Below are 16784 nucleotides of genomic sequence, written 5' to 3' on the forward strand. Positions count from 1 at the left end.
GTTCCATAAGTTGAGGTTCAGCTTACTGCTCCGGTTGAGTAGAGTGTAGCTGTCAAAGCTGGAATCAGTAGCACTCAGGTGAGAAGAACGAGAATCAGATAGACCCAGTCCGCTGTCCGTGTCCTACGGGGACTAGCCTATCTGGCTGCCACACCTGAATGTTTGCAACCGCGGCAGAGCTAGACAGGCGCAATTGTGCAGCAATGCAAACTGCATAACCTGGCCAAATTTCACGGGTGTACAAGAAACCACGGGGGATTTACAAGGAGATGTTCTCCCGGAACAGCCGGAGGCCTTCCGGCAGCAAGATTCCGGAATTGTTCCAAAGAAGCCTTGAAAGCAGTGAAAAGCTCCTATGTTGCAGTAACTCAGAACCTTATTCTGAGTGTTCCCGGCAGAGGTCATTCAGCTGAACACAACCGTGGACTAATTAGAGCCAGATGTAGGCAGTGCCGTCCATAGTGCTGGATGGACAGTGGTGGCGTGCCCAACAACTGAGCTCTAGTTCTCAACACTTTCACAAAGTGCCATAAGATGAGGTTCAATTTACTGCTCCGGTTTTGTAAAGTGTAGCCTTCAGAGCTGGAATCAGTAGCACTCAGGTGAGAAGAAGGGGAAGGAGATATACCCAGTCCGCTGGCCGTGTCCTAAGGGGACCAACCTATCTGGCTGCCACGCCTGAATGTTTGCAAACGCGGCAGAGCTAGGGAGGCGCAATTGTGCAGCAATGCAAACTGCATAACCTGGCCAAATTTCACGGGTGTACAAGAAACCACGGGGGATTTACAAGGAGATGTTCACCCGGAACAGCTGGAGGCCTGCCTGCAGCAAGATTCCGGAATTCTTCCTAAGAAGCCTTGAAAGCAGTGAAACGCTCCTATGTTGCAATAACTCAGAACCTCTTTCTGAGTGTTCCCGGCAAAGGTCATTCATCTGAACACAACCGTGGACTAATTAGAGCCAGATGTAGGCAGTGCCGTCCATAGTGCTGGATGGACAGTGGTGGCGTGCCCAACAACTGAGCTCTAGTTCTCAACACTTTCACAAAGTGCCATAAGTTGAGGTTCAGCTTACTGCTCCGGTTGAGTAGAGTGTAGCTGTCAAAGCTGGAATCAGTAGCACTCAGGTGAGAAGAACGAGAAGCAGATATACCCAGTCCGCTGGCCGTGTCTTCCGGGGACCAGCCTATCTGGCTGCCACGCCTGAATGTTTGCAACCGCGGCAGAGCTAGGCAGAGGCAATTGTGCAGCAATGCAAACTGCATAAATTGGTCAAATTTCACGGGTGTACAAGTAACCTCGGGGGATTTACAAGGAGATGTTCACCCGGAACCGCCGGAGGCCTGTCAGCAGCAAGATTCCGGAATTCTTCCTAAGAAGCCTTGAAAGCAATGAAACGCTCCCATGTTGCAATAACTCAGAACCTCATTCTGAGTGTTCCCGGCAGAGGTCATTCGGCTGAACACAACCGTGGACTAATTAGAGCCAGATGTAGGCAGTGCCGTCCATAGTGCTGGATGGACAGTGGTGGCGTGCACAACAACTGAGCTCTAGTTCTCAACACTTTCACAAAGTGCCATAAGTTGAGGTTCAGCTTACTGCTCCGGTTGAGTAGAGTGTAGCTGTCAAAGCTGGAATCAGTAGCACTCAGGTGAGAAGAACGAGAAGCAGATATACCCAGTCCGCTGGCCGTGTCTTCCGTGGACAAGCCTATCTGGCTGCCACGCCTGAATATTTGCAACCGTGGCAGAGCTACGCAGGCGCAATTGTGCAGCAATGCAAACTGCATAACCTGGCCAAATTTCACGGGTGTACAAGAAACCACGGGGGATTTACAAGGAGATGTTCACCCGGAACCGCCGGAGGCCTGCCGGCAGCAAGATTCCGGAATTCTTCCTAAGAAGCCTTGAAAGCAGTGAAATTCTCCTATGTTGCAATACCTCAGAACCTCATTGTGAGTGTTCCCGGCAGAGGTCATTCGGCTGATCACAACCGTGGACTAATTAGAGCCAGATGTAGGCAGTGCCGTCCATAGTGCTAGATGGACAGTGGTGGCGTGCACAACGTTGAGCTCTAGTTTTCAACACTTTCACAAAGTGCCATAATTTGAGGTTCAGCTTACTGCTCCGTTTGAGTAGAGTGTAGCTGTCAAAGCTGGAATCAGTAGCACTCAGGTGAGAAGAACTAGAAGCAGATATACCCAGTCCGCTGGTCGTGTCCTACGGGGACCAGACTATCTGGCTGCCATGCCTGAATGTTTGCAACCGCGGCAGAGCTAGGCAGTCGCAATTGTGCAGCAATGCAAACTGCATAACCTGGACAAATTTCACGGGTGTACAAGAAACCACCGGGGATTTACAAGCAGATGTTCACCCGGAAAAGCCGGAGGACTGCCGGCAGTAAGATTCCGGAATTCTTCCTAAGAAGCCTTGAAAGCAGTGAAACCCTCCTATGTTGCAATAACTCAGAACCTCATTCTGAGTGTTCCCGGCAGAGGTCATTCAGCTGAACACAACCGTGGACTAATTAGAGCCAGAGGTAGGCAGTGCCATCCATAGTGCTGGATGGACAGTGGTGGCGTGCCCCACAACTGAGCTCTAGTTCTCAACACTTTCACAAAGTGCCATAAGTTGAGGTTCAGCTTACTGCTCCAGTTGAGTAGATTGTAGCTGTCAAAGCTGGAATCAGTAGCACTCAGGTCAGAAGAACGAGAAGCAGATATACCCAGTCCGCTGGCCGTGTCTTCCGGGGACCAGCGTATCTGGCTGCCACGCTTGAATGTTTGCAATCGCGGCAGAGCTAGGCAGGCGCAATTGTGCAGCAATGCAAACTGCATAACCTGGCCAAATTTCACGGGTGTACAAGAAACCTCGGGGGATTTACAAGGAGATGTTCACCCGCAACCCCTGGAGGGGGGTCGGCAGCAAGATTCCGGAATTCTTCCTAAGAAGCCTTGAAAGCAATGAAACGCTCCCATGTTGCAATAACTCAGAACCTCTTTCTGAGTGTTCCCAGCAGAGGTCATTCAGCTGAACACAACCGTGGACTAATTAGAGCCAGATGTAGGCAGTGCCGTCCATAGTGCTGGATGGACAGTGGTGGCATGCCCGACAACTGAGCTCTAGTTCTCAACACTTTCACAAAGTGCCATAAGTTGAGGTTCAGCTTACTGCTCCGGTTGAGTAGAGTGTAGCTGTCAAAGCTGGAATCAGTAGCACTCAGGTGAGAAGAAAGGGAAGCAGATATACCCAGTCCGCTGGCTGTGTCTTCCGTGGACCAGCCTATCTGGCTGCCACGCCTGAATGTTTGCAACCGCAGCAGAGCTAGGCAGAGGCAATTGTGCAGCAATGCAAACTGCCTAAACGGGCCAAATTTCACGGGTGTACAAGTAAACTCGGGGGATTTACAAGGAGATGTTCACCCGGAACCGCCGGAGTCCTGTCAGCAGCAAGATTCCGGAATTCTTCCTAAGAAGCCTTGAAAGCAATGAAACGCTCCCAGGTTGCAATAACTCAGAACCTCATTCTGAGTGTTCCCGGCAGAGGTCATTCGGCTGAACACAACCGTGGACTAATTAGAGCCAGATGTAGGCAGTGCCGTCCATAGTGCTGGATGGACAGTGGTGGCGTGCAAAGCAACGGAGCTCTAGTTCTCAACACTTTCACAAAGTGCCATAAGTTGAGGTTCAGCTTACTGCCCCGGTTGAGTAGGGTGTAGCTGTCAAAGCTGGAATCAGTAGCACTCAGGTGAGAAAAACGAGAAGCAGATATACCCAGTCCGCTGGCCGTGTCTTCCGTGGACCAGCCTATCTGGCTGCCACGCCTGAATGTTTGCAACCGCGGCAGAGCTAGGCAGGCGCAATTGTGCAGCAATGCAAACTGCATAACCTGGCCAAATTTCACGGGTGTATAAGAAACCACGGGGGATTTACAAGCAGATGTTCACCCTGAACCGCCTGAGGCCTGCCGGCAGCAAGATTCCGGGAATTCTTCCTAAGAAGCCTTGAAAGTAGTGAAACCCTCCTATGTTGCAATACCTCAGAACCTCATATTGATTGTTTCCGGCAGAGGTCATTCAGCTGAACACAACCGTGGACTAATTAGAGCCAGATGTAGGCAGTGCCGTCCATAGAGCTGGATGGACAGTGGAGGCGTGCCCAACAACTGAGCTCTAGTTCTCAACACTTTCACAAAGTGCCATAAGTTGAGGTTCAGCTTACTGCTCCGGTTGAGGAGAGTGTAGCTGTCAAAGCTGGAATCAGTAGCACTCAGGTGAGAAGAACGAGAAGCAGATATACCCAGTCCACTGGCCGTGTCCTACGGGGACCAGCCTATCTGGCTGCCAAGCCTGAATGTTTGCAACCGAGGCAGAGCTAGGCAGGCGCAATCGTGCAGCAATGCAAACTGCATAACCTGGCCAAATTTCACGGGTGTACAAGAAACCACGGGGGATTTACAAGGAGATGTTCACCCGGAACAGCCAGAGGCCTGCCGGCAGCAAGATGCCGGAATTCGTCCTAAGAAGCCTTGAAAGCAGTGAAACGCTCCTATGTTGCAATACCTCAGAACCTCATTCTGACTCTTCCCGGCAGAGATCATTCGGCTGAACACAACCGTGGACTAATTAGAGCCAGATGTAGGCAGTGCCGTCCATAGTTCTGGATGGACAGTGGTGGCGTGCCCAACAACTGAGCTCTACTTCTCAACACTTTCACAAAGTGCCATAAGTTGAGGTTCAATTTACTGCTCCGGTTTTGTAGAGTGTAGCCTTCAGAGCTGGAATCAGTAGCACTCAGGTGAGAAGAAGGGGAAGAAGATATACCCAGTCCTCTGGCCGTGTCCTAAGGGGACCAGCCTATCTGGCTGCCACGCCTGAATGTTTGCAACCGCGGCAGAGCTAGGCAGGCGCAATTGTGCAGCAATGCAAACTGCATAACCTGGCCAAATTTCACGGGTGTACAAGAAACCACGGGGGATTTACAAGGAGATGTTCACCCGGAACCGCCGGAGGCCTGCCAGCAGCAAGATTCCGGAATTCTTCCTAAGAAGCCTTGAAAACAATGAAACGCTCCTATGTTGCAATAACTCAGAACCTCTTTCTGAGTGTTCCCGGCAGAGGTCATTCAGCTGAACACAACCGTGGACTAATTAGAGCCAGATGTAGGCAGTGCCGTCCATAGTGCTGGATGGAGAGTGGTGGCGTGCCCAACAACTGAGCTCTAGTTCTCAACACTTTCACAAAGTGCCATAAGTTGAGGTTCAGCTTACTGCTCCGGTTGAGTAGAGTGTAGCTGTCAAAGCTGGAATCAGTAGCACTCAGGTGAGAAGAACGAGAAGCAGATATACCCAGTCCACTGGCCGTGTCTTCCGGGGACCAGCCTATCTGGCTGCCACGCCTGAATGTTTGCAACCGTGGCAGAGCTACGCAGAGGCAATTGTGCAGCAATGCAAACTGCATAAACTGGTCAAATTTCACGGGTGTACAAGAAACCTCGGGGGATTTACAAGGAGATGTTCACCCGGAACCGCCGGAGTCCTGTCAGCAGCAAGATTCCGGAATTCTTCCTAAGAAGCCTTGAAAGCAATGAAACGCTCCCATGTTGCAATAACTCAGAACCTCATTCTGAGTGTTCCCGGCAGAGGTCATTCGGCTGAACACAACCGTGGACTAATTAGAGCCAGATGTAGGCAGTGCCGTCCATAGTGCTGGATGGACAGTGGTGGCGTGCACAACAACTGAGCTCTAGTTCTCAACACTTTCACAAAGTGCCATAAGTTGAGGTTCAGCTTACTGCTCCGGTTGAGTAGAGTGTAGCTGTCAAAGCTGGAATCAGTAGCACTCAGGTGAGAAGAACGAGAAGCAGATATACCCAGTCCGCTGGCCGTGTCTTCCGTGGACCAGCCTATCTGGCTGCCACGCCTGAATATTTGCAACCGCGGCAGAGCTACGCAGGCGCAATTGTGCAGCAATGCAAACTGCATAACCTGGCCAAATTTCACGGGTGTACAAGAAACCACGGGGGATTTACAAGGAGATGTTCACCCAGAACCGCCGGAGGCCTGCCGGCAGCAAGATTCCGGAATTCTTCCTAAGAAGCCTTGAAAGCAGTGAAATTCTCCTATGTTGCAATACCTCAGAACCTCATTGTGAGTGTTCCCGGCAGAGGTCATTCGGCTGATCACAACCGTGGACTAATTAGAGCCAGATGTAGGCAGTGCCGTCCATAGTGCTGGATGGACAGTGGTGTCGTGCACAACGTTGAGCTCTAGTTCTCAACACTTTCACAAAGTGTCATAAGTTGAGGTTCAGCTTACTGCTCCGGTTGAGTAGAGTGTAGCTGTCAAAGCTGGAATCAGTAGCACTCAGGTGAGAAGAACTAGAAGCAGATATACCCAGTCCGCTGGCCGTGTCCTACGGGGACCAGCCTATCTGGCTGCCATGCCTGAATGTTTGCAACCGCGGCAGAGCTAGGCAGGCGCAATTGTGCAGCAATGCAAACTGCATAACCTGGCCAAATTTCACGGGTGTACAAGAAACCACGGGGGATTTACAAGCAGATGTTCACCCGCAACCCCCGGAGGGGGGTCGGCAGCAAGATTCCGGAATTCTTCCTAAGAAGCCTTGAAAGCAATGAAACGCTCCCATGTTGCAATAACTCAGAACCTCTTTCTGAGTGTTCCCAGCAGAGGTCATTCAGCTGAACACAACCGTGGACTAATTAGAGCCAGATGTAGGCAGTGCCGTCCATAGTGCTGGATGGACAGTGGTGGCATGCCCGACAACTGAGCTCTAGTTCTCAACACTTTCACAAAGTGCCATAAGTTGAGGTTCAGCTTACTGCTCCGGTTGAGTAGAGTGTAGCTGTCAAAGCTGGAATCAGTAGCACTCATGTGAGAAGAAAGGGAAGCAGATATACCCAGTCCAGTGGCTGTGTCTTCCGTGGACCAGCCTATCTGGCTGCCACGCCTGAATGTTTGCAACCGCGGCAGAGCTAGGCAGAGGCAATTGTGCAGCAATGCAAACTGCCTAAACGGGCCAAATTTCACGGGTGTACAAGTAACCTCGGGGGATTTACAAGGAGATGTTCACCCGGAACCGCCGGAGTCCTGTCAGCAGCAAGATTCCGGAATTCTTCCTAAGAAGCCTTGAAAGCAATGAAACGCTCCCAGGTTGCAATAACTCAGAACCTCATTCTGAGTGTTCCCGGCAGAGGTCATTCGGCTGAACACAACCGTGGACTAATTAGAGCCAGATGTAGGCAGTGCCGTCCATAGTGCTGGATGGACAGTGGTGGCGTGCAAAGCAACGGAGCTCTAGTTCTCAACACTTTCACAAAGTGCCATAAGTTGAGGTTCAGCTTACTGCCCCGGTTGAGTAGGGTGTAGCTGTCAAAGCTGGAATCAGTAGCACTCAGGTGAGAAGAACGAGAAGCAGATATACCCAGTCCGCTGGCCGAGTCTTCCGTGGACCAGCCTATCTGGCTGCCACGCCTGAATGTTTGCAACCGCGGCAGAGCTAGGCAGGCGCAATTGTGCAGCAATGCAAACTGCATAACCTGGCCAAATTTCACGGGTGTATAAGAAACCACGGGGGATTTACAAGCAGATGTTCACGCTGAACCGCCTGAGGCCTGCCGGCTCAAGATTCCGGGAATTCTTCCTAAGAAGCCTTGAAAGTAGTGAAACCCTCCTATGTTGCAATACCTCAGAACCTCATATTGATTGTTCCCGGCAGAGGTCATTCAGCTGAACACAACCGTGGACTAATTAGAGCCAGATGTAGGCAGTGCCGTCCATAGAGCTGGATGGACAGTGGTGGCGTGCCAAACAACTGAGCTCTAGTTCTCAACACTTTCACAAAGTTCCATAAGTTGAGGTTCAGCTTACTGCTCCGGTTGAGTAGAGTGTAGCTGTCAAAGCTGGAATCAGTAGCACTCAGGTGAGAAGAACGAGAAGCAGATATACCCAGTCCACTGGCCGTGTCCTACGGGGACCAGCCTATCTGGCTGCCAAGCCTGAATGTTTGCAACCGCGACAGAGCTAGGCAGGCGCAATCGAGCAGCAATGCAAACTGCATAACCTGGCCAAATTTCACGGGTGTACAAGAAACCACGGGGGATTTACAAGGAGATGTTCACCCGGAACCGCCGGAGGCCTGCCGGCAGCAAGATTCCGGAATTCTTCCTAAGAAGCCTTGAAAGCAGTGAAACGCTCCTATGTTGCAATACCTCAGAACCTCATTGTGAGTGTTCCCGGCAGAGGTCATTCGGCTGATCACAACCGTGGACTAATTAGAGCCAGATGTAGGCAGTGCCGTCCATAGTGCTGGATGGACAGTGGTGGCGTGCACAACGTTGAGCTCTAGTTCTCAACACTTTCACAAAGTGTCATAAGTTGAGGTTCAGCTTACTGCTCCGGTTGAGTAGAGTGTAGCTGTCAAAGCTGGAATCAGTAGCACTCAGGTGAGAAGAACTAGAAGCAGATATACCCAGTCCGCTGGCCGTGTCCTACGGGGACCAGCCTATCTGGCTGCCATGCCTGAATGTTTGCAACCGCGGCAGAGCTAGGCAGGCGCAATTGTGCAGCAATGCAAACTGCATAACCTGGCCAAATTTCACGGGTGTACAAGAAACCACGGGGGATTTACAAGCAGATGTTCACCCGCAACCCCCGGAGGGGGGTCGGCAGCAAGATTCCGGAATTCTTCCTAAGAAGCCTTGAAAGCAATGAAACGCTCCCATGTTGCAATAACTCAGAACCTCTTTCTGAGTGTTCCCAGCAGAGGTCATTCAGCTGAACACAACCGTGGACTAATTAGAGCCAGATGTAGGCAGTGCCGTCCATAGTGCTGGATGGACAGTGGTGGCATGCCCGACAACTGAGCTCTAGTTCTCAACACTTTCACAAAGTGCCATAAGTTGAGGTTCAGCTTACTGCTCCGGTTGAGTAGAGTGTAGCTGTCAAAGCTGGAATCAGTAGCACTCATGTGAGAAGAAAGGGAAGCAGATATACCCAGTCCAGTGGCTGTGTCTTCCGTGGACCAGCCTATCTGGCTGCCACGCCTGAATGTTTGCAACCGCGGCAGAGCTAGGCAGAGGCAATTGTGCAGCAATGCAAACTGCCTAAACGGGCCAAATTTCACGGGTGTACAAGTAACCTCGGGGGATTTACAAGGAGATGTTCACCCGGAACCGCCGGAGTCCTGTCAGCAGCAAGATTCCGGAATTCTTCCTAAGAAGCCTTGAAAGCAATGAAACGCTCCCAGGTTGCAATAACTCAGAACCTCATTCTGAGTGTTCCCGGCAGAGGTCATTCGGCTGAACACAACCGTGGACTAATTAGAGCCAGATGTAGGCAGTGCCGTCCATAGTGCTGGATGGACAGTGGTGGCGTGCAAAGCAACGGAGCTCTAGTTCTCAACACTTTCACAAAGTGCCATAAGTTGAGGTTCAGCTTACTGCCCCGGTTGAGTAGGGTGTAGCTGTCAAAGCTGGAATCAGTAGCACTCAGGTGAGAAGAACGAGAAGCAGATATACCCAGTCCGCTGGCCGAGTCTTCCGTGGACCAGCCTATCTGGCTGCCACGCCTGAATGTTTGCAACCGCGGCAGAGCTAGGCAGGCGCAATTGTGCAGCAATGCAAACTGCATAACCTGGCCAAATTTCACGGGTGTATAAGAAACCACGGGGGATTTACAAGCAGATGTTCACGCTGAACCGCCTGAGGCCTGCCGGCTCAAGATTCCGGGAATTCTTCCTAAGAAGCCTTGAAAGTAGTGAAACCCTCCTATGTTGCAATACCTCAGAACCTCATATTGATTGTTCCCGGCAGAGGTCATTCAGCTGAACACAACCGTGGACTAATTAGAGCCAGATGTAGGCAGTGCCGTCCATAGAGCTGGATGGACAGTGGTGGCGTGCCAAACAACTGAGCTCTAGTTCTCAACACTTTCACAAAGTTCCATAAGTTGAGGTTCAGCTTACTGCTCCGGTTGAGTAGAGTGTAGCTGTCAAAGCTGGAATCAGTAGCACTCAGGTGAGAAGAACGAGAAGCAGATATACCCAGTCCACTGGCCGTGTCCTACGGGGACCAGCCTATCTGGCTGCCAAGCCTGAATGTTTGCAACCGCGACAGAGCTAGGCAGGCGCAATCGAGCAGCAATGCAAACTGCATAACCTGGCCAAATTTCACGGGTGTACAAGAAACCACGGGGGATTTACAAGGAGATGTTCACCCGGAACCGCCGGAGGCCTGCCGGCAGCAAGATTCCGGAATTCTTCCTAAGAAGCCTTGAAAGCAGTGAAACGCTCCTATGTTGCAATACCTCAGAACCTCATTCTGACTCTTCCCGGCAGAGGTCATTCGGCTGAACACAACCGTGGACTAATTAGAGCCAGATGTAGGCAGTGCCGTCCATAGTGCTGGATGGACAGTGGTGGCGTGCCCAACAACTGAGCTCTAGTTCTCAACACTTTCACAAAGTGCCATAAGTTGAGGTTCAGCTTACTGTTCCGGTTGAGTAGAGTGTAGCTGTCAAAGCTGGAATCAGTAGCACTCAGGTGAGAAGAACGAGAAGCAGATATACCTAGTCCGCTGGCCGTGTCTTCCGTGGACCAGACTATCTGGCTGCCACGCCTGAATGTTTGCAACCGCGGCAGAGCTAGGCAGGCGAAATTGTTCAGCAATGCAAACTGCATAACCTGGCCAAATTTCACGGGTGTATAAGAAACCACGGGGGATTTACAAGCAGATGTTCACCCGGAACCGCCGGAGGCCTGCCGGCAGCAAGATTCCGGGAATTCTTCCTAAGAAGCCTTGAAAGCAGTGAAACCCTCCTATGTTGCAATAACTCAGAACCTCATATTGAGTGTTCCCGGCAGAGGTCATTCAGCTGAACACAACCGTGGACTAATTAGAGCCAAATGTAGGCAGTGCCGTCCATAGTGCTGGATGGACAGTGGTGGGGTGCCCAACAACTGAGCTCTAGTTCTCAACACTTTCACAAAGTGCCATAAGTTGAGGTTCAGCTTACTGCTCCGGTTGAGTAGAGTGTAGCTGTCAAAGCTGGAATCAGTAGCACTCAGGTGAGAAGAACGAGAAACAGATATACCCAGTCCGCTGTCCGTGTCCTACGGGGACCAGCCTATCTGGCTGCCACACCTGAATGTTTGCAACCGCGGCAGAGCTAGGCAGGCGCAATTGTGCAGCAATGCAAACTGCATAACCTGGCCAAATTTCACGGGTGTACAAGAAACCTCCGGGGATTTACAAGGAGATGTTCACCCGGAACCGCCGGAGGCCTGTCAGCAGCAAGATTCCGGAATACTTCCTAAGAAGCCTTGAAAGCAATGAAACTCTCCCATGTTGCAATAACTCAGAACCTCTTTCTGAGTGTTCCCGGTAGAGGTCATTCAGCTGAACACAACCTTGGACTAATTAGATCAAGATATAGGCAGTATCGTCCATAGGGCTGGATGGACAGTGGTGGCGTGCCCAAAAACTGAGCTCAAGTTCTCAAGACTTTCACAAAATGCCATAAGTTGAGGTTCAGCTTACTGCTCCCGTTGAGTAGAGTGTAGCTGTCAAAGCTGGAATCAGTAGCACTCAGGTGAGAAGAACGAGAAGCAGATATACCCAGTCCGCTGGCTGTATCTTCCGTGGACCAGCCTATCTGGCTGCCACGCCTGAATGTTTGCAACCGCGGCAGAGCTAGGCAGAGGCAATTGTGCAGCAATGCAAACTGCATAAACTGGCCAAATATCACGGGTGTACAAGTAACCTCGAGGGATTTACAAGGAGATGTTCACCCGGAACCGCCGGAGGCCTGTCAGCAGCAAGATTCCGGAATTCTTCCTAAGAAGCCTTGAAAGCAATGAAACGCTCCCATGTTGCAATAACTCAGAACCTCATTCTGAGTGTTCCCCGCAAAGGTCATTCGGCTGAACACAACCGTGGACTAATTAGAGCCAGATGTAGGCAGTGCCGTCCATAGTGCTGGATGGACAGTGGTGGCGTGCACAAAAACTGAGCTCTAGTTCTCAACACTTTCACAAAGTGCCATAAGTTGAGGTTCAGCTTACTGCTCCGGTTGAGTAGAGTGTAGCTGTCAAAGCTGGAATCAGTAGCACTCAGGTGAGAAGAACGAGAAGCAGATATACCCAGTCCGCTGGCCGTGTCTTCCGTGGACCAGCCTATCTGGCTGCCACGTCTGAATGTTTGCAACCGCGGCAGAGCTAGGCAGGCGCAATTGTGCAGCAATGCAAACTGCATAACCTGGCCAAATTTCACGGGTGTATAAGAAACCACGGGGGATTTACAAGCAGATGTTCACCCGGAACCGCCGGAGGCCTGCCGGCAGCAAGATTCCGGGAATTCTTCCTAAGAAGTCTTGAAAGCAGTGAAACCCTCCTATGTTGCAATAACTCAGAACCTCATATTGAGTGTTCCCGGCAGAGGTCATTCAGCTGAACACAACCGTGGACTAATTAGAGCCAGATGTAGGCAGTGCCGTCCATAGTGCTGGATGGACAGTCGTGGGGTGCCCAACAACTGAGCTCTAGTTCTCAACACTTTCACAAAGTGCCATAAGTTGAGGTTCAGCTTACTGCTCCGGTTGAGTAGAGTGTAGCTGTCAAAGCTGGAATCAGTAGCACTCAGGTGAGAAGAACGAGAAGCAGATATACCCAGTCCGCTGTCCGTGTCCTATGGGGACCAGCCTATCTGGCTGCCACGCCTGAATGTTTGCAACAGCGGCAGAGCAAGGCAGGCGCAATTGTGCAGCAATGCAAACTGCATAACCTGGCCAAATTTCACGGGTGTACAAGAAACCTCGGGGGATTTACAAGGAGATGTTCACCCGGAACCGCCGGTGGCTGGTCGGCAGCAAGATTCTGGAACTCTTCCTAAGAAGCCTTGAAAGCAATGAAACGCTCCCATGTTGCAATAACTCAGAACCTCTTTCTGAGTGTTCCCGGCAGAGGTCATTCAGGTGAACACAACCGTGGACTAATTAGATCAAGATATAGGCAGTGCCGTCCATAGTGTTGGATGGATAGTGGTGGCGTGCCCAACAACTGAGCTCTAGTTCTCAACACTTTCTCAAAGTGCCATAAGTTGAGGTTCAGCTTACTGCTCCGGTTGAGTAGAGTGTAGCTGTCAAAGCTGGAATCAGTAGCACTCAGGTGAGAAGAACGAGAAGCAGATATACCCAGTCCGCTGGCCGTGTCTTCCGTGGACAAGCCATTCTGGCTGCCACGCCTCAATGTTTGCAACCGCGGCAGAGCTAGGCAGGCGCAATTGTGCAGCAATGCAAACTGCATAACCTGGCCAAATTTCACGGGTGTACAAGGAACCACGGGGGATTTACAAGCAGATGTTCACCCGGTACCGCCGGAGGCCTGCGGGCAGCAAGATTCCGGGAATTCTTCCTAAGAAGCCTTGAAAGCAGTGAAAATCTCCTATGTTGCAATAACTGAGAACCTCATTCTGACTGTTTCCGGTAGAGGTCATTCAGCTGAACACAACCGTGGACTAATTAGAGCCAGATGTAGGCAGTGCCGTCCATAGTTCTGTATGGACAGTGGTGGCGTGCCCAACAACTGAGCTCTAGTTCTCAACACTTTCACAAAGTGCCATAAGTTGAGGTTCAGCTTACTGCTCCCGTTGAGTAGAGTGTAGCTGTCAAAGCTGGAATCAGTAGCACTCAGGTGAGAAGAACGAGAAGCAGATATACCCAGTCCGCTGGCCGTGTCTTCCGTGGACCAGCCTATCTGGCTGCCACGCCTGAATGTTTGCAACCGCGGCAGAGCTAGGCAGGCGCAATTGTGCAGCAATGCAAACTGCATAACCTGGCCAAATTTCACGGGTGTACAAGAAACCACGGGGGATTTACAAGAAGATGTTCACCCGGAACCGCCGGAGGCCTGCCGGCAGCAAGATTCCAGAATTCTTCCTAAAAAGCCTTGAAAGCAGTGAAACCCTCCTATGTTGCAATAACAAAGAAACTCATTCTTACTGTTCCCAGCAGAGGTCATTCGGCTGAACACAACCGTGGACTAATTAGAGCCAGATGTAGGCAGTGCCGTCCATAGTGCTGGATGGACAGTGGTGGCGTGCCCAACAACTGAGCTCTAGTTCTCAACACTGTCACAAAGTGCCATAAGTTGAGGTTCAGCTTACTGCTCCGGTTGAGTAGAGTGTAGCTGTCAAAGCTGGAATCAGTAGCACTCAGGTGAGAAGAACGAGAAGCAGATATACCCAGTCCGCTGGCCGTGTCCTACGGGGAACAGCCTATCTGGCTGCCACGCCTGAATGTTTGCAACCACGGCAGAGATAGGCAGGCGCAATTGTGCAGCAATGCAAACTGCATAACCTGGCCAAATTTCACGGGTGTACAAGAAACCACGGGGGATTTACACGGAGATGTTCACCAGGAACAGCCGGAGGCCTTCCGGCAGCAAGATTCCGGAATTGTTCCAAAGAAGCCTTGAAAGCAGTGAAAAGCTCCTATGTTGCAGTAACTCAGAACCTTATTCTGAGTGTTCCCGGCAGAGGTCATTCAGCTGAACATAACTTTGGACTAATTAGTTCAAAATATAGGCAGTATCGTCCATAGGGAGGGATGGACAGTGGTGGCGTGCCCAAAAACTGAGCTCTAGTTCTCAACACTTTCACAAAGTGCCATAAGTTGAGGTTCAGCTTACTGCTCCGGTTGAGTAGAGTGTAGCTGTCAAAGCTGGAATCAGTAGCACTCAGGTGAGAAGAACGAGAAGCAGATATACCCAGTCCGCTGGCCGTGTCTTCCGTGGACCAGCCTATCTGGCTGCCACGCCTGAATGTTTGCAACCGCGGCAGAGCTAGGCAGGCGCAATCGTGCAGCAATGCAAACTGCATAACCTGGCCAAATTTCACGGGTGTACAAGAAACCACGGGGGATTTACAAGCAGACGTTCACGCGGAACCGCCGGAGGCCTGCCGGCAGCAAGATTCCGGAATTCTTCCTAAAAAGCCTTGAAAGCAGTGAAACGCTCCTATGTTGCAATACCTCAGAACCTCATTCTGACTCTTCCCGGCAGAGGTCATTCGGCTGAACACAACCGTGGACTAATTAGAGCCAGATGTAGGCAGTGCCGTCCATAGTGCTGGATGGACAGTGGTGGCGTGCCCAACAACTGAGCTCTAGTTCTCAACACTTTCACAAAGTGCCATAAGTTGAGGTTCAGCTTACTGCTCCGGTTGAGTAGAGTGTAGCTGTCAAAGCTGGAATCAGTAGCACTCAGGTGAGAAGAACGAGAAGCAGATATACCCAGTCCACTGGCCGTGTCCTACGGGGACCAGCCTATCTGGCTGCCAAGCCTGAATGTTTGCAACCGCGGCAGAGCTAGGCAGGCGCAATCGTGCAGCAATGCAAACTGCATAACCTGGCCAAATTTCACGGGTGTACAAGAAACCACGGGGGATTTACAAGGAGATGTTCACCCGGAACAGCCGGAGGCCTGCCGGCAGCAAGATGCCGGAATTCTTCCTAAGAAGCCTTGAAAGCAGTGAAACGCTCCTATGTTGCAATACCTCAGAACCTCATTCTGACTCTTCCCGACAGAGGTCATTCGGCTGAACACAACCGTGGACTAATTAGAGCCAGATGTAGGCAGTGCCGTCCATAGTGCTGGATGTACAGTGGTGGCGTGCACAACAACTGAGCTCTAGTTCTCAACACTTTCACAAAGTGCCATAAGTTGAGGTTCAGCTTACTGCTCCGGTTGAGTAGAGTGTAGCTGTCAAAGCTGGAATCAGTAGCACTCAGGTGAGAAGAACGAGAAGCAGATATTCCCAGTCCACTGGCCGTGTCCTACGGGGACCAGCCTATCTGACTGCCAAGCCTGAATGTTTGCAACCGCGGCAGAGCTAGACAGGCGCAATTGTGCAGCAATGCAAACTGCATAACCTGGCCAAATTTCAAGGGTGTACAAGAAAGCACGGGGGATTTACAAGGAGACCTTCACCCGGAACAGCTGGAGGCCTGCCGGCAGCAAATTCCGGAATTCTTCCTATGAAGCCTTGAAAGCAGTGAAACGATCCTATGTTGCAATAACTCAGAACCTCTTTCTGAGTGTTCCCGGCAGAGGTCATTCAGCTGAACACAACCGTGGACTAATTAGATCAAGATGTAGGCAGTTCCGTCCATAGTGCTGGATATACAGTGGTGGAATGCCCAACAACTGAGCTCTAGTTCTCAACACTTTCACAAAGTGTCATAAGTTGAGGTTCAGCTTATTGCTCCGGTTGAGTAGAGTTTAGCTGTCAAAGCTGGAATCAGTAGCACTCAGGTGAGAAGAACGAGAAGCAGATATACTCAGTCCACTGGCCGTGTCCTACGAAGACCAGCCTATCTGGCTGTTATGCCTGAATGTTTGCAACCGCGGCAGAGCTAGGCAGGCGCAATTGTGCAGCAATGCAAACTGCATAACCTGGCCAAATTTCACGGGTGTACAAGAAACCTCGGGGGATTTACAAGGAGATGTTCACCCGCAACCGCCGGAGGGGTTCGGCAGCAAGATTCCCGAATTCTTCCTAAGAAGCCTTGAAACCAGTGAAACGCTCCTATGTTGCAATACCTCAGAATATCATTCTGACTGTTCCCGGCAGAGGTCATTCGGATGAACACAACTGTGGACTACTTAGAGGGAGATGTAGGCAGTGCCGTCCATAGTGCTGGATGGACAGTGGTGGCGTGCCCAACAACTGAGCTCTAGTTCTCAACACTTTCACAAAGTGCCATAAGTTGAGGT

Source organism: Dipodomys merriami, unplaced genomic scaffold (assembly GCF_024711535.1).
Source record: "Dipodomys merriami isolate MVZ:Mamm:240054 unplaced genomic scaffold, mDipMer1.0.p SCAF_40, whole genome shotgun sequence".
NCBI lineage: Eukaryota > Metazoa > Chordata > Mammalia > Rodentia > Heteromyidae > Dipodomys > Dipodomys merriami.